Genomic DNA, 12,794 nt, shown 5'->3' on the forward strand with positions numbered 1-12,794 from the left:
AGTTCACAGATTCTATGTCCAGATGGGTAAGCTGAGTAAGGGAGTAGGGTGGGGGATATGTGCAAGGTCTGGTCGATGTCCCCTCCAGGTGCTGCCGTATTAACCCCTTCCATGCATTGGACGGCCCCCTGCCTTCTGATGTCACGGTGGGCGTGTGCGGAGGACAGCTGGGGGCCGTCCAAACCCCGCCCACTCATTATCCCCCCAGCACTGCGGCAGAATTCGCGCTGCGGTCAAGCGGTTAATACCCTCAGTGCGGCATTGCTATCACCCACCGCTACTCATCTCTCCTGTTGACCTGAAACTGAAGATTTCCCCCTCAGGGTATGGCCTCGTCGATTTGCTGTGCTTGAATTAATTCTGCACCAGGCACCATCTTAGGGTCAGGCTGGCTTGGGCGTTCCATGCAGCCTTTTCTGCAGAGAAAAGCCTCTTTGCAAGGGGTTTGAACCACCCATAGCCCTGCTGGTCTAGACTCAATGGGCCAGACCATGGAGCCCAGAGTGGTTCGAGGGGCTTTCTCTTTTTGCTCTAGTCCGGTGGAGAGAGGAAGTGAGGGGTGGGGGAGAAACGCAATACTGCATGTCGGATGGGAGGAATGTCCTCCGCCAAACATGTTACTTCAACCCCGGGCTTCCCCCTGCAGCTGGAGCACTCACCAGTACAGTTGTTCATGGCTCCGGTAAGTCGCCTGGGTGTCAGCCGGCTTCTCCGTCTTCTGGACACTGCGCCCACCATTTTGTCTCGCGCTGCAGCTCATATATGTTTATGTTTGCTCAAACCTGTGGGCTGCATCCTATGGCCTTGGGGTATGTGGCACACTAGGGGCTGTCCGCTCTTCCCTTGGGAAGGTTTTTTCACAGAGTGCTCGGGTCTCCAAATGCAGGAAGCATCAACAGCCTGCCTCTTCTCACAGGCTCCCGTGCTATCCCCTCTCCCAGGGTGTGACACTCTAGGGACTCTCTATTTTTTCAGGATCTTGACACTTTCACTTATCACAGGGCCCCAAAGTAGTTTTGTATGCAGGCTGAAGTGCACAGGTTCACACAACTGTTTCTTTTCCAGCCTGGCGCTCCCACCTGTCTGTCTCTTTTCCCAGGTTCCCAGAGCTGTTTCCTCTTGCCGGCACTCTGGTTCCCAGTGCTATTATCCCAGCCTCATGCGCACAGGGCGGTCTCTTCTCCCAGACAGAGTTTCGCTGGGATTTCACATCTCCAAAATTGGAGCTGATCTTCTCTCAACCCCTCAGTATTTCCTTACCCTCTCCCAGGGTCACGTGACTACTGTCTAGCACCTCCCAGGAGGGAGTCTCCATTTCTTGCTCAATGGCTGACACGTTTTCTCCACAGGCACTTGGATTTTACTGACGATTCCCCGGGCTCCCTGTTTCTTACTACCAGGCTCTTAGGTGCTTGTGTTTACCTGCGCCTCACACATGCTCCGTGCTCTCTTTTTCTCTGTATTTCCATCTCCCCGCGGGCTTCCTGCTCTCAGGGTCCCGGTATACCCTCACATCATTGCACTCCTAGGTTCTGGCCGGTTGTTCACCGGGTGTGGTTCATAGCTCCCTAGGGGCCATCTTGACTTATTAACTGGCAGGGATGTATTAGATCAAATCTCCGCAATGCAAGATCAGAGAAGAGCGACTTTGGGCATTAGGTGATCCGCCTGCTTCCCGTTTGCTGAATCACTGTTCTAGACGGGACAACAGCGTGGCAGAACACCGCCCAGGCAGCTGGTGAGAGCATTCACTATGGAGCATCAGCTCTGAGCGGCCATCATGGTGAGACTCCTCCCTCCACTCTACTGAAGAGCCACGAACAGGTAACACATTAAGTACCCTAAGGAAAGGGTTGGGACATTTCAGGGATCCTCCCAGATGAGGGGCTGGGCAGAGGAGAAGATACTCCCATATCCTGTGTCCAGTTTCACACCAGAGCGGGAGCCAACAGTTCCATGAACTGCTTCCAACTGGAGTATACAAGGAGGGCACCAAATGTGCCCTTCAAAGCAGCCTGGTGGTGCTGACAAGTGCCCCCACCCCAGCCCAATACACTATGTCTTGTCTGGGAGCTAGTTACACCTCCCTGCCACAGTAAACCTATTGTTCTATCTTCCCCTGCTCGAGCTTAGCTCAGCAGCAGGAGGGCAGAATTGTGTCTGTGGTCGGCAGCAGCACTAGCTTGCTGTTAGGCCCTGGAAGGCTGGTACCGGGAATACTGGGGGGCTCTCCTAGGAGCCCCTCAGTAGATGGGATCCTACATCTAACACTGGAATCAGTGTTGGCGTAGAATTCTAACATGTTTGATACCAAACATGACCTGTTTCAGTGCAGTCAGTATATAGTTAGAGATCTCGTAATTTACTTGATGTCCACTATATGTATTAAATGGCTGACTGCACTTCAAAGCCTGGAGAATTGAGTCCGGGTTTTGTAGGGGGTGTCCTGCTTATGCAGGGCACCCCCACACTTATAACCTAGCACACTGCCTTCATGATTGAACGACCTACCTTAGGGATGACTTATAGGTTGGAAATGCAGTGACCACAGATATAAGGAAACTTATATCTGTTGTGAGTTGAGCTAGCCCAGCTCAAACAGGCTGTAATGGCTGACCTGTAGTCACAGTTTGAGTGGTCTTTCATGGATGGCATAATACATGCTGCAGCCCATGGGAGACCCCTGGTGTACCTGTGCCCTGGGTACCTTAGTACCATATACTAGGGACTTAAAAGCAGTGGCGGCCGGCACAGCCCATGGTTGGCGGGGCAGGCATGCAGGAGGGGGTGCAGGCGGGTGTAACCATGAAAAAAAAACTACTTACTTTGCAGCCGGGTCCCTCGTCTCTGCTGCTCTCCTGCAACCGACTCCAGAAACTGGAAGCACAGCCAAGCTCCCCTGACCTATCACAATGCTGCCATGCATCATTGTGATTGGTCTGAGTGCTGTGACACGACACTCAGCCAGGGGCCGGAAGGATAGGCATGTTCTTCATGCAGACTGTAATGCAACCTGTATGGAGAACAGGAAAAGTGTGCATGATTGTTTTGGGCGGCCCAAGAGGACCGACCAAACTGTCATTGCGCACTTAGGAGGGTTGTACCACTCCTCCACTGCTCTGCAGTCCAGCCTCCTCATGCAAGCTGCTGCAGAAGGAGGACTAAATTAAATGATAGTTACATTAGTTATTATCATTTTATTTTTTCCTTTCTGTTGCTGCTGCAGAGAATTAGGGTGACGCTCCTCCGCCTTAGCGAAGGAGCTGCCACAGCTTAGAAGGGTACACCAATAGCCAATTGGGAAGGTACCAAAGTACTTACCATAGTCAAATCTAGGGAGAGAGCAGAGTGACTGGGGTCCTTATTAGCAGGATCCCAGTCAGACTTGTCAGAAAACAGATTAACACCAGCAAAAAGTGGGGGTAACCATGAAAGCAGATCCTACTTTCCTACACCCAGAATTACAGGATGTTGAGCCGACATTGAGACTTGGCGGGTCTGGCCGTAAAGCCACATCCCTGAAATGACATGTGTGAAGAATTGTGATCTGTTCTGGAAGGGGCATACAGATAAATGGTTAAAGTCCTGGAGGCCACACATGAATATTGTGTCCAGTTATGGTGGCCTCATGTGGTATAGTTTAACCATGGAGACTACATATTTAGTAGTGCATAGATCTGACCCTGGAGGCTACTTATTGAGCATTGTATGTATCGAGTTGTGGGGACTATTTACAACCTCATTACAAGTTGTTCCTCATTTCTGGGTGATAACATGGAACCTGGAATTACCACTACCATAGGTATCTATGATAGTGGTGGATTATGAGTTATCCTGCCATTAGCCTGTCTGGAATGTGTAATTACATCAGGTTTACCAGCCCGATTTCCCTTTGCTTTTCCCACATCATGGGCCATTTTTTGGTTACAAATCCACATGCCTTTAATGGGTGGAAATGGTGCTACCACAAAAATTGTTATTTCCATTTCAAGAAAAAGTGTAGTTTATGGCCTGAATGGAAATTTCAATCAACTGTTATTGAAGGCCTTAGTTAGTGTTGTTTCAGTTCTGGAGGCTTCTTCTAGTGTTTGGTACTGTAGTGTGTTGCCCAGGAAGACTTCCTGGTGCTAGGACAATATCAGAAGGCTTTCAGCTATAGTGTGAATGCAACCTCCTCAGAGCATAGAATTTGTGGAAAGCAGAGAGAGGTGGTATGTTCCATAATGATGGTGCCATTGGAGAATGGCCAAGAATTGTGATTCATATCTAGAATGGTCCTTAACAAAGAATTCTGGCCACTGACAATGTCACTGTTAGGTCTCGCCTATGTTGACGAAAGACCTTTTGTGGACCATACAAAAAACTAACAGGGTGGTCAAGGCCAACCCTTTGCTTACCATTATTTGGCTTTCTTGTCACTCTTAATTGCGTGCTTCTTATTCAGTGGCTTTTCTTCCTCTTCTTTTGTTTGTCCCTTCCCTGGAGTGTAGCGTCTTTACTGTCCTTTTCTTTGGATGACTCATGTCCTTCCATTTCTCACTTTCAGGCTACTACTTTTTTCCTTTTTTTCATGAGACTGCTGGTTTGTTTTCTCTTCCACTTGTGTACGGCGTCTGCTGTCAGATACCAACCTATGCATGCTTTGTGTTGCTCCCTCCTCCCACACTGCAGCACGTTCATTGCTTACCCATTCTATTTTTTGTTTTCTATGTATTTATTTTAATTCTTTTTCTTGTATTCTTCCCCTGTTCACTCTCTATTGCTCACCCAGCCCCAGACGTTCATTTCTGCCTCCCCCGCTCCTCCATTGCCCCCCCCGACCCCTGTTCCTCCCATCATGGTCCTTTATAAATATATATATATGTTTTTGCAGCACCAACCAGCTCCAATCTGCTTCCAGGCCACTCTATTTCAAGCATGGTTCAATTATTTTTTCATACCAAGTGGCATACGCCATATTGGAACATGTAAATAAAAAAAATGGCTTCTGTAGAGTGCCTTAATTGCATACATGTGGTGATGCAGGTGCGCATGTACATCATCATACAGGGTTGTCATAGCAACTTGACACATACGCACAGACATGTGTAAATGTCTTTTTAACGAAGCTGCACAGTGTTGGCATAGCCAATAGGTCTACAATGGTAAGACCAACCTTTTGCCAATTATTGTTCTTTTAGAAATGTTACTATAGTTGCTGTCTGTGCTCCGTCTGTTAGTTGTGTGGTGATAAATCCAAGTGATCTGTGTGTGGGTGGAATGGTGACAGCGTGGACGAAAGCCTGCAGATTTTGGAACATATTTTAAGATTTGGCCAGCAGGAAAAGATTCAGCCTGATGTGGACAGGCAGGTGGTCCCCAAAGGAGAAAACTGGGGAACGCCGACTGGATGCCCCACCTTGTACTGGGAAGGGAAGCTCGGGTATGTAGTGAGGGCCAGTTTGACACTTCACTGCATTGCTCAAGATTTGATGCCATTACTCAAGATTCAGTGTGCGTTGTTCGAGATTTCATATCTCTTGTCCCTGATTCTATTCTGCTGTTCCTAATTTCACTTCATACCTGATTCAATGTCAACCATTCAAGATTCCATGTGCATTTCCACATTTCATGCATTTGTTTTCAAATTGCAGTTGCATTGGTCCAGATGCCATGTAGATTGGTCCAGATTCAGTGAATTGCATGTGCATTGTTCTTGATGTCACTTGTCTTGTTTGAGCTTCGATATATGTGTTTCTCCATTCCATTTGGGTTGTCCCTAATTTCATGTCATTGTTCCTGATTCCAGATTCTATGCGCACAGTTCACTTTTCAAAACCAAGGAATGAATTGTGGCCCAATTAGATTTTTGTGTTTTCAAGCTTGGTAGGTCACACACATTTCAAGCGCACAAAAGGTGGTGGAAGGAATGCTTGCAGTAAGTCTAACCCCTGTCAATTGCTTAGGGTAGCATTCCAACCCATTGTTCTTTTGCTCACCATGCCACCTCAATATGGACCCAGCTGTTTGCAAATCAGTCTTGACCCTGCGCCAACAGAAACTGTTCAGCCCAAACCGCCAGGCCAGGTTATTCCTGCAGTGGAACACAGGCAACCCAGGACCAGTTTCACCCTGATTGGGGGTCTTTAGTCAGATGTAGCTTGATTCCAGTGGCACAGTGAGTAAGGGACCCATGTTTGGGTGTTCTCTCGGCCACATAGAGCATTACATCAGACACACAAAAGATGATGGAAGGAATGCTTGTGATAACTCTAACCACTGGCAATCGCTTGGGTAGCATCCCAACCTATCTTTCTTTTCCCTATCATAATATCTCTGTTTGGACCCAGCCTTATGCAAATCCGTCTTGACCCCGCTCCAATAGGAAGAGTCCAACCCAGAAGAAGCCTGTCCATACAGGCTGAGGGGCAATGCCCCCTACCTTTTTCAAGGCAATAAGAGTGTCTGTTAGGCTGAACAAAGGTCAGCCTAACAGAAAATCTCCTGCTTTGGGTCAGGCAGCCAGGAGCTAGACATGCGCTAAATGCGCCGGCTCCTGGCTGCCTGAGTTGAACTTTGCCAGGCTGAGGATTTCACAGCCCTGTGGGTGTAACCTCCTCAGCCAGGTAAAAGTGTCTCGAGACCTTCTCCCTTGTGAGGAAGGGAAGAGTCATAGATTGCCTAGGACCTGGACGCTTCAGTTTTAAGCCCTGAAGTGCCCAGGGCTGAGTCACAGTTAGTGACACCTCATCACAGAGTGGGTCGGGTCAGCAATCTCACTGACCTCATCCCACTCTGTGACGAGATTGAGACTGCACGAGATTGAGACTGCTGCCTTAAGGTTAGTCATTGAGGGAAGGCAGGAGTTCCAACTCTCCTGGGATTTCCGAGGCTTGGGACTACTGCATTCCATCATTGGCTGACCTGAAGGAATGCAGTAGTCCCAATCCTGCTGGTACCTCTGTTTTTGTTGTTTTTTTTGGTGCGTCCGTGTATGTGCCCCTGCCCATCTCCCTGCTAAAATTACCGTCCGCCACTGGTCCAACCTGAACTGATCGGCCAGGTCCTCCTGAAACTGTAACACGAGCAACCCAATTAGGGTGAAATCGGTTTTGGGTTAGTTGTGTTCTGGTTAAACCTTGCCTGGCCGTTCAAGCTGGACTATCACTGCTTGGGCAGTGTCAAGACTGATTTCCAAGTCACTGGGTGCAAACTCAAGTGGCATGGTGAGCAAAAGCACAATGAGATGGAATGCTATACCGAGCTACTGTAAGTGGTTAAGCTTATTGCAAGAATTCCTTCCATCTTCTTTTGCGTGTTTGAGGTCACAAGTATGTGCAAAGAGATAATGAGGACTGCGGTTTTCCCAATGAGTCAGTTAAAGGATTAATTGTTTTATTGGGTTTTGAGAACACAAGTCATTGCCTACATTCAAATGACAGTCAGTAAGAGATTGCAAGTCAAATGTAATCGTATAACAGAACAGTAAAAACAATGATACAAGTTAGAAATATCTATCACCACCACTTATCATCATATTCTCACTTATAAATAGGGTGTCGCAGAAATCTTGATCTTCTATCAGAACAAGGTCATGTCTTACCCTTCGTCTCCAGCCCTTCAAGTAACAATCAATACCCCTATCTTGCAGAAGAGGTGACAGTTCTGATGGTATCACCCCTAGGTATCTGGTGCATGTGGAATCGTTAGATTCATTTACAAATAACAATCAATCCGTACCAAAGGCAACAGGCTTATGCTTCAGAGCTAGGAACTCCCAAAATGTGATGGAATTACTCTCTCAAATCAGAATCAGAGACGGCCAACTTGCCCCAAAGTGCTATTACAGTTGCAATGAAATCTGCTTACCGTATAAATACTGAAAGATTTTAGGAACAGTGAAGCTAGATAGAATAACCTCAGAGGATTGGGTAACCCAGGTGTTAAACATCAGGTAAATGGCAATTCAGGGCCTCTGACCAGAAAATATGGAGTTTTGGGCAATTCTACAATAAATAAATCAGAGAACCTGTTGCTCCACAACCTTGTCAACACCTATCAGATATATTCTTATCCTGTACGTACACCTTATCAGTGGTATAATAACATAATGCTAATTTATGCATTACATTCTCCCCTCTCATGTTCCTAGCCACACTATGGGCCCATGTGTAAATCCTATACCATTTCATATTTAAGAAATTCCTTCTTATCTCAAACATCCTTTATCTTAGAGTCTTCCCATCATTGATACTTTGATAAAATGTTATGAATATCAGTAATCTGCTTTTCGTCATGACCCTTGAACACCAAGCCATTTTTCAAATGTGGTCAATTGTCTAGAAGCATGTGCCCTAATGGAATGGTGAAGGATCTGTTAATAGTGGAGTCTTTCCATTTTAGGGAATCCAAATTCAGCATGTCAAGGATTTAATTTCAACATAGTTATACAAGACACCCGTCTTCAGACAACCATGTCCATCCAGGTATGAAACACCCTTCCTGTAATGCTTCTGAAAAATCAATGTCATGGACTATTGCCATAAATGGAGAGGGGAACACTGTTAAGTGACTACTGACACCTGTGAAGTGGTATGCCACTACAAAGTTTGTAAATTAGAAGTAGGACACTTTACATAGCCAGGCAACCTAGGTATAGAGAGCTCTAGTGATCTGCTAGTTTTGATTTCTCATAGACCAACAAGTACACTGTTGCTTCCTGGAACCTCCATACTGTAGCTGCTGGCAGGTGCTTGGAAGTCTGACTAGGCTGACAGTTTTAAGTGAAACAAGTTTAAGGGATGGGCAAATTGAGCAATTTCCGGGCCCCAGTGAGAAAGTGAATGTACTCATGTACATGCCTTAATACAAATATGTTTACTATGAAAACACTAAGGCTCATGTGTGCCTTAACATGTACTGTTTCAATTTATTACTCAATTGCAATGTAATTTCTGATGGATACATCTGCCTCTGGATTTCTCACCTTTTGAATTACCCCTGTGCCAGTATTCCACGGAAATTCTTTTCTTCGCTCTCCCACATCGACGAGGACGTCACAATAGCACGGCTCCGCTCGCGACTTCGTATGATGTAATCTGAGCCATAAGAAGACCTCGTCAGCGTGCTGAAGTCAGATCCCTTTTCTCCACGCCGTCGCTGCCTAGTCGTTGTTTTCTGGGACTCTCCATTTTACATGTGATACTATTGTTTCTATCTTCTACTTCTTGTTGCAGTGAGAATGGCTACTTCGAAGAAGTTTGGTTTCAAGCCCTGCAGGGAGTGTGGGGCCCATATGACCATCACAGACCCTCACAATGACAGTCTCTGGTGTCTTTCTTTGGAGAGTGACGTCAAATGGTATTCGTGCTGTCGGAAGATGAACCCGAAGGGTCTGAAGGAATGTGAGGTGAAACTCTTCATGGCGCGGGTGAAAAAAGAGAGGAGGGGTCGCAAGAGATCAAAGTCGTTGACCTCATATACTTCGAAGTCGGAGAAGCATAAGAAAAAGAGAAGACATGGGTTTCGATGTCGATCTTCGAAGGGCAGGGCTTTGAGGTCGGCCTCCCCCGTACAGCAGCGTCATGACAGGCATACTATCTCGCCGTCGCCTACTCCTTCTCCGCAGGTGACTCCGGCCTACTCGCTGGCGTCAAGGGATTTAGCCTGCGCCCAGGGATTCTGCAGCACCCTGGGAGTCTTCTCCTGTGGCTTTGCCTGTACCGACTCCGATGTTTCCGGTGCCGCAGCCTCAGCCCCCTTTAAGTCCTAGGATGGATCCAGACCAGGGAGCTTTGGATCCTTATCCTCCCTTTCCAGGACCAGGATCAGATCCGTTGCATTTCCTAAATGCGATGTTTGACATGTTTGCCAAGGCATCTTACCCTACCGGTGCGCCGTCTGGCCCCGTGGGTCCGCTTACCCTTAATTAGGGTATCCCCAGCAGTATGCCCAGGCACCTTTCGTGCCTTTCATGCCTACTACATCTCCGTCATGGCAGTTTCTGGTGCCAAGGTTTTCGACTCCAATACCTCAATCTCTGGCGCTGTCTGGTGTTGGGCCGACATCTTCCAGGATTCGAGCGGCACCATTGCCCACTTCGGAAGGTCCTCCTTCGACGCGGTAGTCACTGGTGCAGTGGCTGGCGCCACCGCCTATGATCCCGAAGTGATGTTCCAGAAGGGAAGTTCAAAGACTGCTGGAAGAAGAGGAGTACCAGCAAGAACATGAGGAAGGGGAGATCCTTGACTCTGTGGACGACTTTGAGGGCTTACGGAAGGCCAGTGGCCTGGATACTTCCCCGGAGTGGGAGCTTTCTTCTCTGAAGGCCTTGCCTTCACAGGACATTGCCCCTTACCACTCAGTCGTCAGGAAAGCCGCCGAGCTGTTGGATCCTCAGTTGCCCTCAGCGGAGGTGAAGTCAAATATCTTGATTGAAGTGTTGCATTCTCCTTCCTCTTCTGTTGAGCTTCTGCTACCTTTCAACGAGGCGTTGACGGAGCTCACTATGGAGGTGTGGCAGAAGCCCTTGTCTGCCCCTGCAGTTTCTAGGTCAGTGGCAAGATGGTATAAGCCTGGTCCTGGTGATCCAGTTTTTCTTTCTGCCCATCCTTCACCAGAAAGCTTTGTGTTTCAGGCTTCTTGTTCCAAGCAGTCAACTGGATCCTTCCCCACCACCCTGGGAGATAGAGACTCGAAAAAACAGAACAATCTGCCAAAAAGCTGTTCTCCTCAGCAAGTTTGGCTCTGAAGTCGACAAATGCCACACGTTTGCTAGAAAGGTACATTCATGCACTATTGAATTCTGCCAAGCAAGTAGCTACTAAGTTGCTTGAAGATGACCATGTTCATTTTTTGGAAGCGCTATCAGACACACAAGCGGCAGCCCGTCAGATCATTCAGACAGGTCTGGACAAGGCGGACTCGGTTGCCAGGGTGATGGGCTCCTCGGTGGCTACCAGGAGGCATGCCTGGCTTAGGCCTGCAGGTTTCTCACCAGATGTACAGGCTGCTTTGCTCGATCTACCCGTTGATGGATCTAGATTGTTTGGAACGAAGGCAGATTCTGCGCTTCAGTGCTTCGAAGACAGTAGGGCTATTGCAAGATCCTTGGTCCTGCAGTCCCAGCCCAGGGGCTATGGATACAAAAGGTATAAAGGTTTTGGGAAGGCGGCTTCCTTTCGAGGCCATCAACTGCCACAGCAGCAGCAGAGCCCTTGGTACAGGTCATACAGAGGAAAAGGTAGAGGCCGTCTGCGAGAAGCCTCTCGACTACAGACTTCCTTCTCCTACTCCTCTCCTGTCGCCAGCACATGTACCACAGGAAAGCAGCTCCCGATCCCTCATGTTGGAACACGCTGGTCCTGTAGGGGGGCATTTGTCCCATTTTCCACAAGATTGGAAATCGGTTACTTCGGACCGTTGGGTTTTGAAACTTGTCGAAATGGGTACGCCCTACCTTTTCAAGAGTTTCCACCTCCTTGCCCTCCTCACCAAGGCTGGTGTTCAGAGGACCATTTGCTGCTTTTGCAGCAGGAGGTTCTTCCCTTGGCACAGAAAGGAGCGATAGATGTGGTTCCAGAGCTGGAAAAGGGTCAGGGATGCAACTCCCGCTATTTCCTGATCCCCAAGAAGTACGGCTGGTCGAGACCAATCCTGGACCTTAGGGTTTTGAATTTTTACCTCAAGCAGGAAAAGTTCAAGATGTTGACCTTAGATCAGGTTCTTTTGGCGCTGCAGCAGGGAGACTGAATGGTGTCAATAGACTTGCAGGATGCATATTTCTACATCCCGATTCTGAAGTCGCATCGGAAGAATCTCCGGTTTACAGTAGGGTCTCAACACTATCAGTTTGCCATCGTTCCGTTCGGTCTCACTTCTGCACCACAGGTCTTCACAAAGGTGATGACAGCACATCTCAGAAGGTCAGGGACTCCCATTTTCCCCTATGTAATGTAATGTAATGTAATGTATCCAGTATTTATAAAGCGCTCTATCACCCTACGGGTATCCTGGCGCTAAAAAGACCGAGGTTCCACTACACACACAGAGTTTACCCTCCTTAGGTGATGCTACACTACACCCTGGCGAAAAGATGGGTTTTAAGTTTTTTCCAAACTGTATGAACTTCTCTAGTTCTCTGATGTTAAATGGGAGGATAATCCACAGCTGTGCCGCTGCACAGCTGAATGCTCTGCCACCAAATCTGGAAGTTTGTGCTCTGGTGGTGCGGGCCAGGTGAGCAGTAGAGAAGCGAAGAGTTTGTGATGGGGAGTACCAGGCAAATGTTTTCCGCAAAGGCCGGGGTCCAAGCCCATGGAGGGCCTTGAACACAATACATGCAGCTTTGATCTGGATTCTCTGGGCCAGAGGAAGCCAGTGAAGATTGATAAGAGCCGCAGATGCAGAGTCATCCTGTCTCCTCTTTAAGGCTAACTTGGCGGCTTTTGTTTGTATTCTCTGTAGTCTCTTAACGAGAAAATTAGGCGCACCAAGAAGCAGGGTGTTACAGTAGTCTAGCCCGCTCAGGATGACGCTTCTGACTACGAAAGCCCTGGCTGACAGAGGCAACATGGGAAGGATCTTCCGCAAAGCTTTGATAAGGGAGAAATAAGTGCTAACTGTTTTATTTACATGTTTCTCCATACTCAGCTTATTGTTGAAAACTACCCCCAGATTGCTCACATCAGCCACTGGTATGCTAGGTGTGTCTGTCTGGATAGGCCAAAATTCATCTGGAAGTGGGCGAGGGACTTTTTTCACTGTACAGTTCAGAATTTCTATTTTCCGACCATTAAATTGCTGGGAATTATCCA

At 47.8% G+C, this 12,794-nt stretch overlaps 1 protein-coding gene across 3 annotated transcripts in view; it reads left to right on the forward strand.

The window, feature by feature from the left end:
• ZNF683 (zinc finger protein 683) overlaps positions 1 to 12,794 on the forward strand; it is a 334,807-nt gene that overhangs the window by 166,262 nt on the left and 155,751 nt on the right. For 2 of the 3 annotated variants that reach the window (XM_078682653.1, XM_078682651.1), the window contains one exon: positions 8,383 to 8,465. The exons of the other annotated variant lie outside the window; for it this stretch is intronic. The gene's annotated coding sequence lies outside the window, so the exon portion shown is untranslated. The remainder of the gene's footprint in view (positions 1 to 8,382; positions 8,466 to 12,794) is intronic. 3 annotated transcript variants of the gene reach the window in all.

The sequence above is a fragment of the Lissotriton helveticus genome, chromosome 3_1 (genome assembly GCF_964261635.1).
Source record: "Lissotriton helveticus chromosome 3_1, aLisHel1.1, whole genome shotgun sequence".
NCBI lineage: Eukaryota > Metazoa > Chordata > Amphibia > Caudata > Salamandridae > Lissotriton > Lissotriton helveticus.